A 21,233-nucleotide genomic window follows, 5' to 3' on the forward strand; every position below is an offset into this window, starting at 1 on the left:
AAGCGAGGAAGGACAGACCACGCACGGCCCTTTAAAGAAGTTATGAAGCTCGCAGTGCCTGGCGTGTGCATAATTGCTAGCAATAAAGAGGAAAAGCTGGAGAGAGCAAATGACTCCAGGCTTGAAGAGGCAACACACAGTGTCCTGCTGGGTACAAAGAGGCAAGAAATGGTAGATTGTTGTCTAGCTGTAGTGCAGGCTGCTGGAATCCATTGTGCGAGCTCTGGCCAGACACTGTGTCTTGATGGAGCTGGACAGAGGAGTATTATTGGAGGGAATTATTTTTGGCAGATGGCGCTATAAAAATGTGTTTAATGCGATGTGTGCGCAGCGCAACAGGACTGTACGGGGTCGGTATTACAGCATGTGCTCAGCAAACAGACACACCAAAGCGTTTCAGGCAGAACGCAGGCGGTCGAAAGAGTAATAAGCCGAGTTTTCCATTTCAGAGCTGATGAAAGAACCAAAGAGAAATGATTATGAGCTACCAGCGGTGCTGGTGCACTGCGGGCCTGAGGTCTGGGCCTTAAATGACATTCAGAAAATTTGAATGCAACCCATATTTTATTTTTCATTGTAAGATGAGAGCAATGGTCCCTTTAAAACCAACTAAATTAGACGTTTACGAATAGATTCATTTAAAGCGATACTGTAGATAACCCCCTTTTTGTTTAAAAATGAACGTTTCAGTTGATTCTAAATCAGATTATGTGACTAATATACTAATAATACAAGATCATGCTTCAAAATTCACCCTGCTGCTTCTAATAGCAGTCACGTTTAAGTTAAAATGTCAAAAGTTAAGAGTGCAAAAACACCATGTGAAAAAAATTAAGCTGCTTTAACATTTTGCATGTGTATATTTATTTCTGGTAAGCGCAACTGTAAAACTTGTGAGCACAATAAAACAAATTGTGTGCGCGCTGAACAAAATATTACTTTTACACTTCTTAAGTGTTTTTTAAGTGTAGAGAGGGGGGGGTTTGACAGTTTGGGGGCGTGGTCAGGGTCATCTCCGTCAGCGAATGCTGTTGACTGATATCTCCAGGTTTTATGAGTGACCACCTACTACGAGTAGCCTTGCAGGTTAATTTTTTTCACCTGGTGTTTTTGCACCCCGACTTTTGATATTGATGTGAGGCTATACATTATCAATAAACACATTATCCCGATTCAGTATAAGTCTGTGCTACAACAGTACCCCCCATCGTGCTGGACAGATCATAAACCATTTCCTAACCTCTTTATACTCAGTTAAACATTGACTAAATAATTAAACATTGACTCTTAAAATAAAGCAAAAAAAAAATCTATATATCACTCACATCCTGATGGTTATTGGTTAGATATGCCAGAGTCCTGCTTATGTCCTGTTGGAGACAACCAATGAATCGATTTGTGGAGTCACATACAAAAGGCCTGGTGCCATGGTTCAGATTTCAGTGCTCTATTTCAGCAGGACAATGCTTGTCCACATACTGCAGCTGCTGCTGTCTCAAGAACTTGCATTGAAGACACTGATACTACTGTTTTTCGATGGCCAGAATTCATGTGAGAATATTCAAGCTACATGGGTTGGAATATCACACGACACCATTAGGAACCTCTACAACTGGCATGTTGCGTCACACATGTGTTACATAAAACTTATACACTACTTCTTGTTCTTGTAGCTCAATATATATATATATATGACCCAATATAAGTTTTCCATATCAGTCTATATTCTAATCCTTTTTTGTTCCTTTTAACCTTTATCTTCCTTCTACCAAATAGAATGTATAATCTGTAATCTGGGTGCAGCTATTTTTGTAACTGGATGATGAATGTGCACATGCTCCTGATTATAGTTAAAACTAAGCAGTAAAGTAAAGTAAATATTTCAGTTTTCAATAAGCTAATAATTGTGAGCGGTGTTGAAATGTCTAAAGCGCTGTGAGAATTTCTCTCATCCACACTCAGGCATCCTTCTCTGGCTCCAGCCAGCAAATGTGTATTTGAACAACAGCTTAGAAGACATGACTCATCATAAATCAGCGCTGGATCATAGCCCACCGCTGTTCTAAAGAAAGTCTTCCATACTCTCATTGCTGTGAGGCTCATTGTATTAAAATGACTCTTTCATCTGTCGCTCCTAATTAAAGACGTTTTTTTTAGTGGAGGGTAGGATTTTCACTGATTATTCAGAGCTCTGATAGAATAGAACAATGTCATTGTCTAATAAATCGTTTACTGCCAATATGCTGGGTTTTTCAAATTATTGGGCTTTATTTTATGGAAATTGCACATAATTCCAATTTGGATATATGCCAAATAATAAAAAAAGCTGCAGATTTGGAAGCATGGTAAGCACTCCCACAGCAAATAGAAAGAATAGCTTGAAATGCCAGCTTTAAATGTAGCATCTAAAATATAACCCTTGTATGCAGACTTTCAATGAGTGGTATGTTTTTTTTTTTGATGTAGGGATGCAGTGTTGATAGTGCATTTAATATTATTCCACACATTTTAACTCAGATAAAGGTCTGGTGATGAGGTGGGCCATGGCATAGTTGCATGCAATTAATATGAAATCAGTAATGTGGTATTATTTGTTTTTTTACGCAAATTAATTCCGGTATCAAGTTTGACCCCAACTTCCGACATGTGGCGAGAGCATGATCTGGTCTCGATCCCACCCAGCTATCTAATATACTTCTTTTTAATTGAGCTAAACTGCTGATAAAGCACAGTTAATCTAGTATATATTTGCCAAATAATATACTGCTATGAACGAATGCTGTCTCTGCTGCTCCATGCTGTTTGCACGCTAAGAGTGCGGTATGTGCAGCGTTCACTGCTCGCAATCGTGCAACTTTATTTACTACACGGACAACTGCGCTGCACGTCCCTTTGAAAACACTGTGTTTAAAAGCGCAGCTGCAAATTTTCAGCATTTCTATGTTAAAGCAGCTTCACACTGCACAGATTTACATGCTGAAACACAGAATCTTCTTGTTATATTTATTTCCTTGCTCCCGTTCCAGACAGCTCTGACCAATCAGAGGAGACATTGTGCTCGTGTGGTATATGGTGCACATTTAGGTGCATTTAGGTTTGTGCCTGTGTGAAACCAAACCAAACAGAGAGAGAACATGCTCCAAGTAAACAAACTTATCAAATGATCCAGACCATAGAAACCAACTGCAGGTGTGAAAACACCCTTTTATTCTCAGCAATGTAAATTCTAATTCAGAAATTCATACAACCAAGCTGATAAAAAAAAGCTTCCTCTATCCAGTTCATTATACATTCTTTATTCCAGCGCCACATTGGTTTTATCTCTATCTTTCTTTTATCTCAAACATACAAGTATATACTAGTATTTTAATTGACACCACTAATATAAATATAATTGCATTTTACATTTCTTATATTCAATCTTAATTTACATTTAAATATCCACTATAAATATGAAAATGTGTCTTAAAAGGAACAAGTATCAAGAACAACAAGAATCACAGATGATTGATGTGATTAATATGATTAAACATTTTTAATCGATTGACACCACTAACAAAAACCTTTAGTCGATGTCAGTGTAAAATGTTTTTTTGTGTTTTTAAAGAATTTAACTTGGTCCGTTTCTTATGTACTAAACAGCTGCAAGTTTCACATTATACAATTTTATTTTATTATGTTTGTTATTTTGTTGGGAAACTGTAGCTTTTAATAAAGCAACAATAACTAATGCATCTTTTTGTAGACTATTAAGACTGAAATGTCATTTGTTTCATTTAGCATGCTGCTAATTTGACACAGTGCTTAATGCTGATGCTCAGAGCAAGGGCCGGGTTCTCATGGGAGCAGTTGGAATGTTTTCCCAGGGAAGTACGGGATTAGAGGAACCCAACAGGAATTTCATGCCTTCCGTAGCTCTGGAGCGATACTCTAAACACACGAGGAGCTCGAGCTTACATCAGTCTGAGCTAATAAAGCTTTAGCCAGTGAGATGGTGAGAAGCACATAATGTACCCATAGACAGAATATTAATGACTTTTTGGGACTGTTAGATTTAATCTAATGTCAGAAAGGGCAGGTTGACATCTGTCCCAGAATGTGATTAAAACCGTGCTGAGGGGAGATTTGAGGAGGACATTGAGTTAATTTAGCAAATTTTGCTGGCGCTGTAAAAGTATACGTTTCTTAATGAACTTTTAGGAGTTTTTAAATTGGTCCTGTGGAGGAACCCATTAAGGTGTGTTAAAGAATCTTTAGAATATTTTCTTTAAGGTTACAAAGCACCTTTAGAGAGCACCTTTGCTCCGCAGTAGTTTTCTCCTCTGACACATAAGCAGTCATAGTCTGTTCCAATTCCAGTGTTTGTAAGCAATGTTAGCTTAGCATCTTCCATTGTAAAGTATAGAAGCACACATCAAATATCATGTCTTGGCTGATTTACTAAATCAGGGGTTAAAAGTACATTAAAGTGGTTCTGTACTTTGGAACTGTGAAAACCGTGTGAAAAAAAATCAAGAATAGAAGAATGTTCATTTAAGCAACTTAAGCTTTCTTGAAGGTTCCTAAAAGCACCTTAAAGGATTCCTCCACAGTTTCAAATTAAAGAACCTCAAAAATGACAAATATTCTCAAAAAAGAACTGGTTACCCAGCTCTTAACCAGCTGTCAGATCTGACAAAATGACCAGGTGCTCACAGATGTAAAGTTTAAATAGAGTGAACAGAGTTTACTGAAAAAACAACCAGGCAATTGAAAAAAGGAGAAAACTGTAAATCAAGGCCAAATAATTTTACAGAAGCAAAGTATAAGAAAACAGAGAAATACTAAGAGCCAGGGAACCAAAGACAAAGAGCATTAATTAGAAGCAAACAAGAATTGCACACAGAATGGCAATTGTGAGTTGGCAATACTTCGCAAACATACATGGTAAAACAAAAGGGGGATTTATACACAGAGTAAGTTGAGTGAAACAGGTAAGCTAAATGTAAAAGTCAGAGAGGTGGGTTAAGGGAAATAGGGTTTCAGTGGGGACAGAGCGGCAGTCTCACAGCATGACACCAGGATTTAATTTTGGTCATGATGCTGCCTTGCTGGTCAACCAGCATGGTCATACTGGTTTGGTCAGGTTAATCACGCTTGTAGACCAGCTAAACAATCAAACTAAAACATACAAAAACATACCCTATACTGGTCAACCAGCTTAACCAGCTAGACTGACCTGAGCTGGCCATGCTTTGATCTGTAGCTAAGCTAAGCTAACCACAATAAAACTGACGTTTAAAACCCAACTTGTGAACATATCTAAGTATTTGTAACCTTTTTCTTGATCCCCACATTATTCGTGAATGCAAAGTTCCCACAGAAACCATGAAACGGTGACATGCTCCATTTCCCTGGCCTGGCCCTTAATTGTGTCAAAGGGGAAATCACTCTCAGTGTATCTATTGCAACACTTTAATGCCTCATTGTGCCTTTACGAGTGTATCCGCTCATGTTTGCTTTTATTTGTCACCATGGACGTCCCATGTACGCAGATTGCTTTTTTAAAGACCTTCTGCTTCTGTGTAAACGTTTTGCAATGTTGGAATAATGTGGCGTTAGATCACTGATAAGGGCTGAATAGTTTATTCTACAATGCATCGTAAAAGATGCTAGCAAGGGCTCGTCTTAACAGGAAGTACTTCTAAGCGCTTGTCAGTCAAACTACGCCAGCACACCCAGAAGAGGGACATTTACTGGATGTGAATGATGCAGAGGCTAACAGTGGCTTCCTGCTCCGTATCAGGTGGAAATGAGTGTTTGCAAATAAGCAAGCCCACACAGATAGATGGCCAATTGGGTTTTTTATCTTCGATTACCTGCTGTGTAATCTGCCATTTACCTGACATATACTTCCTTCGTTATTCATTGGTCTCTCACTCTCTGTCTTTCTGTGTGTGTGTGTGTGTGTGTGTGTGTGTGTGTGTGTGTAAACTCCCAGATGCGAAGTTGTAGATATGAGGCAGTGTGGGTGCTACTGGGTCATTTGACATTATGCGCTGCCTTTTACAGGAAAAGGAAACACAAAGTACAGAAAGAAACAAAGAAAGAATGGAAGTGGAAAAAAGCTAAAGACTTTCAGATTAAGTTTGGGATTATTATAGGGGGTTTAAAGTTGCAAGAAAAAGTTTGTGAATCCTTTGGTATTACATGGATTTCTGCATTAATATGTTCTGATCTTCATCTAGGTCACAACATTAGGCAAACACAGTCTGCTTAAACAAATACCACACAAAAATTATATGTTTGCATGGTTTTATTGAACACTGCATGTTAAAATTCACAGTGCAGGGTGGGAAAAAGTATGTGAATCTTTGGATTTAATAACTAGTTGACCCTCCTTTGGCAGCAATAACATCAAACAAAAGTTTCCTATAGTTGCAGATCAGACCTGCACAACGGTCAGGAGGAACTTTCTGACCATTCTCTTCACAAAACAGTTTCAGTTAAACAATATTCTTGGGATTCCCATGAACTCCATTCTTGATTTATGTTTTCCATATTGTAGATTTGTCAACACAAATGTTAGTACAGTATGTGCCAGAGATTTTTGTAAGTCTTTATTTGACACGCTAGGATTCTTCCTCACCTCATTGATCATTCTGCGCTGTGCTCTTGCAGTCATCTTTACAGGACTTTACCATGCCTAGGGAGAGTAGCAACAGTGTTGAACTTTCTCCATTTGTAGACCATCTGTCTTACTGTGGACATATGAACATCTAGGCTTTTAGAGATACTTTTGTAACCTATTCCAGCTTAATGCAAGTCAACGATTCTTGAACATAGGTCTTCTGAGAGCTCTTGTGTGAGGCATGATTCACATCAAGCAATGCTTCTTAAGAACATCAAACTCAAAACTGGTGTGTTTTTTTATAGTACATATATTTGTATATAACACATCCAATCTCATCACATCCTGGCTGCAATTAGCTCTTAGTAAAGTCTTAAGCCTAGGGGTTCACATAATTTTTCCCCCATCACTGTGAATGTTAGTATGTTGTGTTTAATAAAACCTTGCAAATATATATATATATATTTTTGGTGTGGTATTAGTTTAAGCAGACTGTGTTTGGCTATTGTTGTGACTTAGATGACGATCAGAACACATTTAATGACCAATTCATGCAGAAATCCCAATACTCCTAAAGGGTTCACATACTTTTTCTTGCAACTGTATGTTATGTTGTGTTTGTGGGGAGTTATTTGTGTCTGATTTTGTGTGTTATATTTGTGGGCTTCGTTTAGTTGTGGTGGTTCTCCTGCCGGAGCATTATTTAAACTCTGGTGTTGGGGTGGATGGTAGATAAGTGCCTCAACCCCAATATTTGATGAGAGTACAATTGCTTGTTGACAGTCGTCCAAGCTCTTTACTGCTCTAATAAAAGTTTGCTCAGTGGGACTATGGGATGTAGTGGCCCAATAAATGCATCATACCTAGGCTTTGGAACACTGGTATTGTCACGATTCCATGCTGTTTTGTCCCATCTGTGATTCTCATAGCTGTTTCTGTTTTTATTTTGTCTCCACCCCAACCTCACCTATTGAATAGTGTTCCAACCTGTGTTTAATTTGTTACCCACCCCTTTAGTTATCTTTACCGGGTGTTTCTTGTCTGTCCCTTTGTTTCTTGCACTCTGTGACATCTATAGAGAGCACTCAATCTTTCAAAGATAAAATCAGCAACATCTGTCCAACACCTCTGCTGGTTGGTTGCAGTGTGATGTGTAGCTCCACCCATCCCAATATGTTCCAGTGGCATAACAGCTTATATTCTGTTTTTTTCCCTTTTTTATTCTCTTAACTCCATATATACATTTCTTTATCTCCAGTCTTTATCTCCAACTGTTTTCATGTTCAGGTTTTTCTATGCTTATATTGGATTTTTTTATTTTCTATCAGAAATACATTTTTCAATGTAAATCTGCTACATTGTAAGAAGTCAGGATTACATGGAATTACAGTGGAAATTAAGTGGTTGACAGCCTTGGCTGGAAGAGACCACAAGTATTACATGGACTAGCTGAGTTGTACTTGGTAAAGTAAACTAAATAGTTGTTTAGTTGTTAGCCAGCTAGCAAGAGTTAGTTTAGAATCATCATGTAGAAGCTTCAGTTAGTAATAGAATTCACACGTTTTTTACTGCTGAATCATTACACTTTCTAGGCAATCTGTGTCTCCAGGGAGAAATTGCTTTGGTCCTGCAGGCTGTGCTATAAAAGTCAATGAAGGCAGTCTGAGACACCTGGCCCAGGAGAAGGGGGCAGGTCTACCACATGAGTAACAAATTGGCTTTTTTTCTAAGGAACAGAAGGGAATAGAAGTATGTTGAAAAGAAGTCAAAAATACAGGCTGCGCTCCCAAATACTTCTCAGGTACTGAATCTGCAGTAGATAATCAAAAATTGAAGAGGATGGGACAGCACTTGTATAATATCCAATGTATTTATTAGACTCACAGATAAAACAAATATGAAAATACAAATGAAAATATGTCCTACTCAAAGTCAATTCAACAAAATTATTAGAAAATTACAGTATCTTAAAAATCCACATGCACATCAAAAACAAAACATTATGTATTTTCATAAGATTGTGATAATTATTTTTTCATGAGATTGTGATCATTATTGTTGCTTTTTTGTAGTATTTTGTTTTTTCAATAATTTATATAATTGTTTTTGTTATTTTCTTTTCCCATTTTTGCACATCATTGATGCTTGTATATTTATTATATTTTAAAAAATTCCGTTATACTGTGGATTTTGTTATGACGTAGCTAAGTGGGGCGGGGTTGATCCATTTAGTAGCGGGTCTGGTGTTTTGGGAGGCCTGAGGGCTGAAACATTCGTGTTTCATCTGTGAGTCTAATAAATACATTGGATATTATATGAGTGCTGTCCGATCCTCTTCAATGGAAGTATGTTGCCCATGTGGTCCAGTCATTGGTTCAAAATGCATACGATTAAAGTTAGAGTTCTACAATGCTGCATCTGTGAGAGTGTGTGTGTGTACTGTCTCTCACTAAAACTGACTCATTTCTGATGTCAGTGTGAGTGTATGAGCCTCTGTGTTCCGCTGCCCAATGTCTCAAGGCCCGTTAACCTTTATCAACAATAGCTCCTGACGATGCAGCATCTCCTGCTGTGTAGAGAGAGGAAGAGCTGCTCTAATGCTGCTATTCTTCAACACTTCATCAGAGAGGACTCATATCCCTCAGCACTGAGACACTGAGAGCATCTCCCTGGGAAACCTCTCAGCAAGCATCTCCTTTTCACAAACGTCAGCAAGTGCGCAACAGCCATACTGGAAAATCACTGAGTAAAATGAGTGTAATGGACACTAGTGTGGGAAAGAACATATGCTGGTATCTTTAGGGCTCATCAAAATTCAAGGTCTAGATTCTCGAAAATCATTGGTGAACTGTAATGATGGAACCCATGGCCTAGAACAAACCCATGTGAGATTAAGGTGAGCTGTAATGATGAGGCTCATTGGTAAAGCCCAACTGGGTCCCAGTAACAAAACATATATAAACCCATTCAGAGATATAAGCTTAGCGCTAGTTCTAGCAAGAAACTCGCATGCTTGTCACTCACTTGCATCTTAACCAATCACTAGCTTCCACCTGTCTTTATAAGACCTCCCCTTACACGCCTTTCTCTGCTTGCAGGTGCTGTTTCGTTTCTCCTCCTTCCTCCTCACTGACTCTAGTTTGGTCCTGCCGGCAGCCCGGGGGTTGATTCTGCTCCTGCCTCATAAACTACACCATTTACCATTTCTTAATATTACACAAAATGTACATCTTTCCCATTGGCCCCCAACATCCTTTATTTGCATACTGGGCATGTCCATAGCTTACCATCACGGTGGAATCTTTTCGCTTGGGTATGCAGTAGGGCCGGACGATATTGAAAAAAAATTGACATCGCATTGTTTTTGACAATAAATATTGCATTATTACACAATGCAGGACCCGTGACAACACCAGCCCCACCCCTACAGTGCGCTGTCTCGCGTCAGAGATCCAGACCAAGAATCGACCGAGAGTCAGCGCTGTAGAGTCAGCCAAGCACTCAAAACCCGAGGAAAACAGCAAAAGAATAATAATCAGGCATTTAAATGCCCGTTTAAAAACTGTGCCTTGAGTTTACATACGCTCCCCCTCCACCTCGCGCCCTCCTCCTGCCCTAATCAGCAGCAGACAGAGATGGCACTGCTCACTCAGAACACTGTGTATCTATTTTTCGTGTCGAGAATCAAAACATTGACGTGTTTGTATTTATTGCCTTAGGTGACATTGCATGTCCTGCGATGTGACTATTGCGCATGCACACATCGCAATGACGATGCTTATATATAGTATACAGTTATACAGTATTTTAGATAATGGTGGATTGCCTTGCCACAAGCATGCTGGCTAGTGTTTAATTGAACCTTACTCACAAGATAACACCTCACAATGGATACAGGTGTGTAAGTTTCTTTGAATGAGATTATCCTTTGATTAGCTCGGCTGTTTTAAGTATTTTATGCAAGCTTTCAGTGGTGATCAGCAAACCAGATAATAGAACCTGAAGCATCAGTTTCGTAACTCCAGATACTTACGTAAACTGTGACGTTCAGTGATTTTACCTCGTTAAAAGGAGTTTACTTTGTGTTTAGTTGTGGTTTGTGAGTCACGTTTGACGTGAAGTTGGTAGAAGCCTAGATGTCATGCTGTTACTGGAAGGGACTAGGAAATGGGATATGACGTTCCGCCACTTGAGAGCACATAAGGAACATGTAATCAGCGTAGTGCAGCTGGGGCTGCTGTATTGTGCGCTAGAGTCATGTGTTATCGACGGGTTTCCCAAAGCGCAGACAGGGTTACTGTGCCGTCCGGCCCCGAGCGAGTGTGTGAACGTAGCGTACCGCGCTGTACGTGTTCGGACGCATGTCTACGTGCATGTTCACATATGTTGGCTCTGGATTCTTGTTTCAGTCTTGTGTTCTCTTGCACACTCGCAGGCCTCCCGCCACACAATGAGCACATCCTTAGAGATGCTGCTGTTTGGGATGGGTTGTTAAGGCAGTGTGGCCGGGCTGAGGTAATAAGGAAAGGCCTTTATTTGCTTTGGCCCGAGAGGAAGTCGGTAATTAGATAAATGAAACATGTGAGCGTAGCGCTTGTCCTTAGAACCACCTCACTGTCACTAAACCCCCACCCGTTTCTCTGTTTCTCTCTCAGCTTTCTCCACCCCTCCCCCAGCCACATAAAACTCTTATTCATCTCAAGTGTATTTGCAGGTGTATGTGAGTAAAAACGCTGCCAATCCACAGCTTTGAATATCACTGTTGTCATATTAATTATTATACCATTTAATTCAGTTATATCCCACACATGAAATGCTGTACACATAAACACCCCCTGAAACCAATTGTACAGTAAATATTTTTTTACTGCAATGCACCTTGGTATGCCGTATAAAAACAGCTGCCACCTGTATATTCGAGGGTGCCTCCGTGTCTGTGTTACTTTCTGTCTCTCTCCCTTTAGGTAGGCTGTGTTAGGCTTAGCCACACTCTGATAATGTGTTATATTCTTTGTTTAAAGTAGCACTAGGTAGGATTTCCTTGATTTTTTATCTTTTTAAAGAAGTGAAATTACAGTTTGAAACTCACTGCAGCGCTGCATTGAGGTGTAATAGGAGGAATAGCAGTGCTCTTGTGTCTGTGCCGGAGCTCCTCTAAACTCAAACCAGACTCTGTAAGTTTTCCAAGGCAGCCGCGACCAACGCTCACGATAACTGCGACCTGCTTTCCGACCTTTAGTTCTAACAGTTCTACAAGGACTTCTAGTTCATTCTTTACAAACTAACATATAGACACTCTGGCAGAAGCTGGAAAGAGACCGAATATGTCTGTGAAAGCCAGAAAACAAGAAAGAGAAACTGATCCGCCTGAAACATTTATTACACTCTGCAACTGTAGGGGGAGCCCATGACCACAACATCTCAATCCTACCTAGTGGAGCTTTAACATACATCTAGTCAAATCTAATTCCATCTCTGTGCCTTTCTCTTCTACATGTATGGAGATGCCCTGTTCCTGATGTCTCCCAGCCTGGCTCTCCACCGCCCACTATGTCATAAATTAGTACCTGTTACATATATAGCTATAGCTCACATTATCTCTGTACTGTTGTTTTCTTCTGTTATTTGTTTGTACTGAGCGGGACGACCCGAGTGAGATCTGAGTTCTTCTGACTGAGTCTTGGTTCCTCCTAAGTTTTCTTCCCCTTAATGTAAGGGTGTTTCCTTGCCACTGTTGTCACGACAGTTGGCACAATATTTGGCATCTCTGTGGTGCTGCTCATAAGAGGCGTGGACCTGTTTTTCTCCGTAAAGCTGCTGTGTGACAACTTCTACTGTAAAAAGCACTATATAAATAAAATTCAATTGAATTGAATAAAAATAAATACAGCATGAGGCTTGTATATGTGTAAAGTCGCAGCCTACTGTTCCCTGATTGGCTGCACGCAGTGTGGCAGCTGGATTTATTTGAATAAAGTTGAGCTTTGCTAAACTTATTTGCTAAAATCAGCCCAACACAACCCAGCATGCACCACGGCATGTGGTGGCTCTCTCTATACTGAAACGAATAGGATGCGTTAGCATGTTAAACAAAAGTTACATCTTTCCCATTGGCCACGGGAGGGGGGGGGTACTTTATTTGCATAATGGGCATTTCCTCCACCTCTAACTCACCATTAGTGTGTAGTCTCACCCATGATGGCTTATGAAGCTTTGCAGCTTTTTTCGATAAAGGTCCATTTCTCGAGGCTTCATGTGCACACTTTTATTGTTATTTCAACTCTTTGTGGTGGATATAAATAATCACTGCCAAGAAAATAAATAAAAAAAACACTTTATTTGAGTTTGTATTGTTCATTCGTTCAACTAATCTGTGATGTGTGGGTAATGAAGATCTATCAATACATTAAAACTTGTCAGTAAAGATAGTCTAACAATAAATACAGGAGGTGATTGTGATGAAAAAATGTTTTTCCACTGTGCTTGGACTCTATTACTCTTTTTCAAAAAAACATCTCTAGCTTTGGAGAACACTCATTCCCACTGTACTGAAGAAGCAGGGGCGCACAAGTAACACACAGCAAGCTTGTATACGCTTATAAATTGATCCAATACTCCAGCGAGGCTTCAGACGTCATCACTGATGTCATCCCCCCTCAAAAACAGAAGCCTCGATACGCGCTTCATTAAGCACTTCCTGGATTTCTGTACACACGCTCCGAAGCGTCGGCACAGTACTACCCATCACTATTATACAGCATTTTAAACATGCCACAAAAAATAAGGGCATTTGTGTTTGGTATATTATTTATTTGTTGTAACAATGCTTATTGCCGATACATTTTATACCACTGGAAAGCATGTTAATTTTTTTTTGGAACATGCATTTGTGGGATGGGCAGCAGAGCTGAGTATGTTGGTTGTGCCCATTAAAATTTGCCAAATTTTTTCACAGCCATTGCCAAACAATCCAACATTATACAGGTATATTAATAATGTCCCGCAAAATATAATGATGTCACCACACATACTAGTGCATCATAAAATATTAGAATATCATTGAAAAGTTACTTTATTTTAGTAATTCAGTTCAAAATGTGAAACTATGTTATATAAATGTATTACACACAGAGTGATATATTTTAAGCGTTTATTTCTTTTATTGTATGAGTGTAAGAAAATTTGAATATTGGTGAACCAACACCAGCAGATGACATGACTCTTCAAACCATCACTGATCATCAGTAAATTTTACATTTCATTTGGAAATCAAGGGAACAGAGTCTGAATGAAGAGTGGAGAGGCACACAGTCCAAACTGCTTAAGGTCTAGTGAGAAGTTTCCACGGTCAGTGATGGTTTGGAAAGACATGTCATCTGCTGGTGTGTTATATGTGTTGTATATGTGTTATATTATGTCCAAAATCTAAATACACAGTTCAGGGTTTCCTGGAAAATCTTACAGCACCTCATGCTTCCCTCTGCTGACAATTTTTATGATGAAATGGGGATTTCATTTGCCAGCAGGACTTGGCACACTGCCCACACTGCCAAAAGTACCAATTGATCTTATATAGTATAAAAATTTTCTGAGAAACTGATTTTTGGATTTTTTTCATTGGCTGTAAGCCAAAATCATTAACAAGAAAAGAAATAAACTCTGAAAACAGATCACTGTTTGTTTAATACATCTGTACAATATATGAATTACACATTTTGAAATGAATTACTAAAATAAAGTAACTTTTCAATTATATTACATTTTTGGAGATGCACTTGTATTTCTGATTGAAAATGTGCTGGAAATGGATGGGAATATTCAAGCTGCATTGAATGAATGTTACGCAGCCTGGTTCTCCTTCCACACTACCGGACTCTATTTCCCAGAATTCCCCTGATTATGACATCAATAATAACCCTTCACCTTTACCCAATCACGTTACACTCCGACGCTCTGATTCACCTGTGTTCTAAATTACTTCCGGTTCATTCTTATCTAGATCCTGTATTTAAGGCATCCATTTGTAAACAAACACCGCGAGGTATTGCCGACTTATGTTGCATACTAAGCGTTTTCCTGATTACTGTTTTTGCCTTCTCGTTACGACCCTGTTTTCGGATTATCGATTTATGTCTTTTGTTTTGCCCTTATTGGATTTGTTGTATGGTTGGACTGTTTCTCGTTTTCGAACTCGGACTGTATTTTTGACTACGTCTTTGGTTATCGTTGAGATCATTGTTTACCTGTTTATTCTGTTAGCAGAACCTGTTAGCCTTCCTGCTAATAAACCTGTCTGTATTTTTAACTTGGCTCGCGTCACTCCTCTCTACCTGGCGTCACAATGAATTACTGCAGGTCACCTTTAGAAACCTTTACAACTTCATGCTTAATACATTTTGCCCACATCAGTCTGCACATTATATTCTTTTTTAATTGTTCCTGGTAACCTTTATATTCTTTTTTTTTTTTGACAATGAGTAGATTTAGTTTCCTACAAAATAATTCTGACCTATAAAGCTTATAGTTCGAGCCTTGCATTAGAATGTCAACACATACTTTATCTGCTCTGGAACTGGATTTACTTCATTAAAAACAATCATTAAGGACTCATGGCTTTTAAGCAGCAGTGTAGGAACAGTTTGTGTATAGTTTTCACATTCCACTGGCGAGAAAACCTGATTGTGGATGAATGGGATCGTCTCCGAATGGCATAGTCCATGTTCTGAACTCTGGGCCTTTGCATGTCCTATCAATATGCAGAGTGTGAGGGGGTTGGAAGATTTGTGGAAAGGAATTTCCATAGCACATCGGCACACATGCTCAATCTTATCTGATAGCTGTTATTGCCCAAAACCTCCAGCAGAGAGTATGTGGGGTGTGTGTGTGTGTGTGTGTGTGTGTGTGTTTTTTTTTTTGACTGGTCTTAATGTGGAAAGTCTTTTCCATTTTCCCTAGAGTCCGAAAATATTCCTTTGGTTGACGGTAGGCAGAGAGAGGGAGCATTAGCATTAGCATTAGTAGCATTAGTATTACACGGTGTGTGTCAATGGAAAAACCCTACGAAGTGTCAAGTGTGTGTCAGTGTGTGTTTGTCTGTTTATCTGCCTAATTAGGTGTAGGACCCTAAAATATCTACATCTACACTATATGCCTTTCATATGTCCGGAAACAGAGGAAGATACGCCATTAGCTCTTAACAATAACTGGGTGAAATACTGTATGTGAATTGGCATTGACAAGATATATGGTATCATTTTGTTCATAATTGCTGTAAATCCCATAATCGTTCTCCATGTCCTCCGCTCTCATGTGTAGGTTCTGTAGTGTCTAAGGGCCCGGGGCCAGTGGTGCGTGCTATGGATAAGAGTGTGTGTGGGTTCAGCACAGGGCTATTCTGATTCCAGATAAGCGCTGTGGTGAAACAGCTCCCTCAGGGCAATTCCCTTTCCTTTTCCTCCACACAGCCCTTATATCTAAAGCAGGATGTTGCATTATTTCACTGCAGTCTATGGCCATAAGCATGCGATAGATTTCCTTTGGTAAAGAATGCGCATGTTGATGCTAGGGGTTATGTACGTTCACATTTCAGCGGCCGCAAATTAGACACATGCTTCTCATCAGCTCATCAACCAGCGGTTACGTGAACATGGTGTCGCTGTCATGTCTAAAAATGTTACAACTCAAAACATGCTTCTTTTTATAGGCCACATATAAAAAAAACGTAGTCGCTTTTGCACAAAGATTTTGTGCTACAACAAATTGCATAACACTTTCATAAGCATTGAATAATGTATTTATTAAGCAATATTTAAGCAATAAATAATATATAGAACTCAAGGTTTGTGCTATAACGTATAATATTGCTACTGTTGTGCTGCGGTGCGGCCTTGTGACGTTTTTTTCAACACTGACTGCACTATATTCCTTGTCCAGATATGTTTGTGGAATTGACCAATAATGTAAGAGAGTCTATTACAGGGAACAGCAAGAGGATAAAGTGTTTTTTTTTTCTTTTCTTTTTTTATCTCATTTTCTCCCCAATTTTACATGGCCAATTACACAACCCACTCATTAGGACTCTACCTATCACTAGTGATCCCCCAAGACCAGGAAGATGAAGACTAGACTTAATTATTTTATTTTTTTTGCCGAGTAGCATCAAAGCGCACTCGGAGGAAAGCACAGCTACTCGGTTCTGATACATCAGCTCACAGACGCATTGTGCTGATCGACATCACCCTCTGGAGTGATGAGGGAACAGAGCACCATCTACCAACCTGGAGAGAGCAAGACCGATTTTGCTCTCTCTGGGCTTTGGCAGCTGATGGCAAGCTACATGAACGAGATTTGAACCTGCGATCTCCCGATCATAGTAACAGCACCTTAAACTGCTGGACCACTCAAAACCCTGTGGGGGTACAGTATTTCAAAACTTCAGAATGAACCACCATCCAAATAAAAGCAGCTTGGTGGTGGTCCTGTGGGGTCCTGACCACTGAGGAACAGAGAAAAAGGAGGATGTATGGAAGTATGCACTACAGATCTCCTATAGGTGCAGTGAAGCTTTAAGGTAGACAGGGAGTGTAGAAACAAAAAGGTGGTAACCTAATATTCTGATTGGACTATATGTATGTGTATGTTGTAAGAGCAATATCTAATGGTGGAATTGTCTTTTTAGGAGTGCAGGATGATGTTCCATGAATATCTGATCTGAAAGGCCCTACCTTTTTCTTGTAAACATCACTGAATCTCTATGTGGCTTGTGGGAGCCGACTTCAACATGACGCAGCACGATCATGTCATTTTTCTGAACACTGATTGCGCTTTATTCCTTGTCCAGGGATGGCTATGGAATTGATGAGTGTTGTCCAAAAGGGCGTAACCGGCTCCTCCTTTGTGTTGCTTCTAATCCATCTTCGAGGCAGCGCATTGTAGGAAACTGTAACTCACTCACTGATGGAAGCCAACACCCTCGACTTACCATTTATCAATATTATATCGCATTCTGCAGCACGGCCTGTCAAACAACAAGTGAATTATAAACGCCGGGCCAAATTGGCCGTGAGGGCCTCGAGTGGAACTCCGCCGATGACACGTAATGACGGCACTCAGGACTCAGCGCCGGACATCCCTGCCTGTAATACATCACCACGCTGTCTGCTGAGCCAGGATCAGCCCCTGCCAAGCATAGTATTGGTGTAATGACTACGGATTTGGAATGGGGTCAGTGCCTTCAGCGCTGATTATGTCCTTACAACGCTTTTATTGAGCTTAAGCCCCGAAAACCCTAAACCCTAAGGGTATGCACCTCAATACTTCTCTTTTCTTCTCTTTTATTACAAATCATTTTCTTCAAAACATCGCTGTTCAGTTCTTCTCTCCAGCTGTCAGGAAACCTCCCTACAGTATTGAAGGCAGAAAGCATTGTGTGTAATGCAGTTACACAATTAGGGAATTATAAGGGATTAAAGAGCATCACCACTGCTTGTTTCTGTTCTTCCTTCTATCTGGAGAATGCTATATGCATAAAGCAAGCTTTAGCACCCCCTAGTGGAGCTATATGGTACTGCACAGAGGCCTTGTGGTACCTGTGGTAAAGGTTCTTAGAGTTTGTAAGTGTAGAGATAGTTGTTTCAGAGGGTATAATTAGAATTAATAGGGTGAAGATAAGACTTAGATTTATTTAATGAATATGGGCTGTTCTTAGATTGGGATCAGTATCCATATAACATGCTTTTCTTTGTGTTTGTGTGGTATATATAATAACATTCATGAGTTAAAAGAGGTAAATAATATAAAAAGACACGGTGTGGGTAAAAATGGTTAAAAAGAGTTAAAATATACAAAGATAGTGTGGTTTAAAAAGATTAAATTAGGTTAATTAAGTTAATGTTGTTTACTTGTTTAGTTTATTCATGTTAACTATATTAAAAAGGCTAAAACGTCATGCATTGCACAGGAAGAATAGAAGACTCTAATTAGTTTATACAGCAGAGATTTATAAAAGTTTATATAAAAGTTATTTGAGTGAGAAATGGTAATTTTATTGTTATCAGAGTCCTAAGGGATTTAGCTACTATAAAAAAACATGGTTTGTGTATAAGTGGACAGTAGGGGGAGCTCTTGTCAGTCCTTTCAGTGGGGAGGTTATTTCTAAGAGGAACTTAAGGGGGCGCTCTGATGTGTTTTCTCATTCTCTGCAATGCAGCACAAGAGAAAACATCACAATTCAGTCTCTCTTTATTCTTTCCCATTGGCAGGGGTACAACATTTGCAGCATAGCTTCATACAAAAATTGTGTAACAATATGTATTTCTATATATACTCTGGCTGACCATATTGTTATATGCAAATTGTGAGGAATATTAACATTCACTGTAAAGTACATTTCATACAGTTTCATTTGAAAATGGTTATTTGCCATTCTTTCAAGTAGTTAAATATCATGATTTCTGTTAAATTATAAATAGTTATATAATTTTCTTTGATAGTTTAAGTATATTGTTTGTTAAACATTTAGCTATTTTCATAAATGTTTTCTGCACAGTGACACTGACAGGGTGGTGCTGTGTTTGTGTGTGTGTATTTCTGGTATGAGTGGATCAGACACAGCATTGCTGCTGGAGTTATTAAACACCTTCATGTCACTGCTGGACTGAGAATAGTCCAGAAATATCCAGCCATCACTGTCCTGTAGGCAGCGTCCTGTGACCATCTATATGGTGAAGCAGCTAGTTGCAATATGTGTTAATAAATATTAAAATTATGCTTTAAAAGTACTTTATTCACTGCTTATGAATGTGTTAGGAAGCCCCTATGTAGGAGCCCCTAAGAAGGACTAGGAATGTCCAGAAAATTATTTAATCCAATCTTATATACAGCTCTGTAAAAAAAATATAAAAGACCACTTTAAAATTATAAATTTTTCTTTGATTTTACCAAATTGTAAAACTCTGGAATATAATCAAGAGAAAGATGATCACAAGCCATCAAACCAAGCTGAACTGCTTGATTTCTTTGCACCAGGAGTAAAGGCATAAAGTTATCCAAAAGCAGTGTGTAAGACTGGTGGAGGAGAACATGCTCCTTGCATGAAAACTGTGATTAAAATTGTGATAAAAAAAACAGGGTTATTCCACCAAATATTGAGTTCTGTATCTTTTTTGTTATTTCAGCCATTTCTCATTTTCTGCAAATAAATGCTCTAAATTACAATATTTTTGGAATTTGGGAGAAATGTTGTTCGTAGTTTATAGAATAAAATGTTAATTTTACTCAAACTTATACCTATAAATAGCAAAATCAGAGAAACTGATTTAGAAACTGAAGTGGTCTATTAATTTTTTACAGACCTGTATATGTGAAAAACGGGTATATCCAACACACTGTAGCTGCATCTTTATTTTTGTCTGCTTGTAACTGAAAGGTGGAATAAGCTGTATTTAATGCTGTTTTCACATTAGCTTTCTAACATCAGATCTGTCCCAATGTGGCCAAATGCCATCGAGGATTTGAGGCCTGTGGTTGAAATAAAATTGGCCACAGTGAGTTATGGTGGCATATTTTGCATTCGCATGTCGTTCACATGAAAAGATCAGTGGTTACGGGTAATGGAAACTAATCTTGATGGTTCAGATTATGGTTTGGACTGAAATCATGGCAATTTAAGCTCAAAACATGTCTATAACACTTAACACAAAGTTTTCTTTTTTTTTAATACATGCAGTTGATGTGAATCAGTAATGCGTGACCAAATCGGAGGAATTTACAGAGTGATTTTGGGTAAATTGGGTCGTGAGAAATTTACTTTAAAGTAATGGTTCAGATATACACTATGTTCCCGCTTACCTCAAATACAGGCAAATAGACAGAATATGAGGATATGGTGCCTTTATGTTTGCACTGGAGCTACAAGCTACATATGCACTTTCACTGCTTAAAAGTAAAAAAAATGTTACTTCTTACAATATTTTGTCTAATTTGGCTTTATTTTAATGTGATCTTGAGATTTCACAAGCAGTAACACTTTTATTGCTAAAAGAGAACTATTTAAAATTTTACGATCAGGTGCCGAACATCACACCTTATCCATTTGTCTTGTGTTTTTTTTATTTTTTTTGGTCCCTTCTGCTCCTGTCCTCTGTTCCTGTCTTGTTTTCCTCTCCATGTGCTCCACTAGCACATGGTCCTGTTGTGTTATTGTCCTGTCTCTGCCCTAGCCACATTAGAGTTTCCACTTGTCTTTTTTGTTACCCCACCCCCTTGTTACCAGTCCCAGATGTTTCTTACCCTCAGCATGTATATAAAGGCCCTGTCCCACTGCGATTGCGTCTAAATATCCACTAAAGTACGTCCAAATTTATCAGAAAACACTGCATCCACTGAGTGAACGCGCTGCGTCCAAAATATAGACGCACACGCGTTAGTCCAAATTACGTCCATATTCCGTCTAAATTGAAGTTGGACGACTCTACAGAACAGTTTAAAACAATTGCTAAATGCCAATGACAAAAGTGTCAGAGAGAGGTGCATTCTGGGAGTCTCTAGAAACAGCAAGGAGAGAGGAAAGGCCTGAAAGCAGGTCAGAAATGTATTAGAACTTAAAAAAAGCAACTGTGTTGGT

Source organism: Astyanax mexicanus, chromosome 12, assembly GCF_023375975.1.
Source record: "Astyanax mexicanus isolate ESR-SI-001 chromosome 12, AstMex3_surface, whole genome shotgun sequence".
Taxonomy (NCBI): domain Eukaryota; kingdom Metazoa; phylum Chordata; class Actinopteri; order Characiformes; family Acestrorhamphidae; genus Astyanax; species Astyanax mexicanus.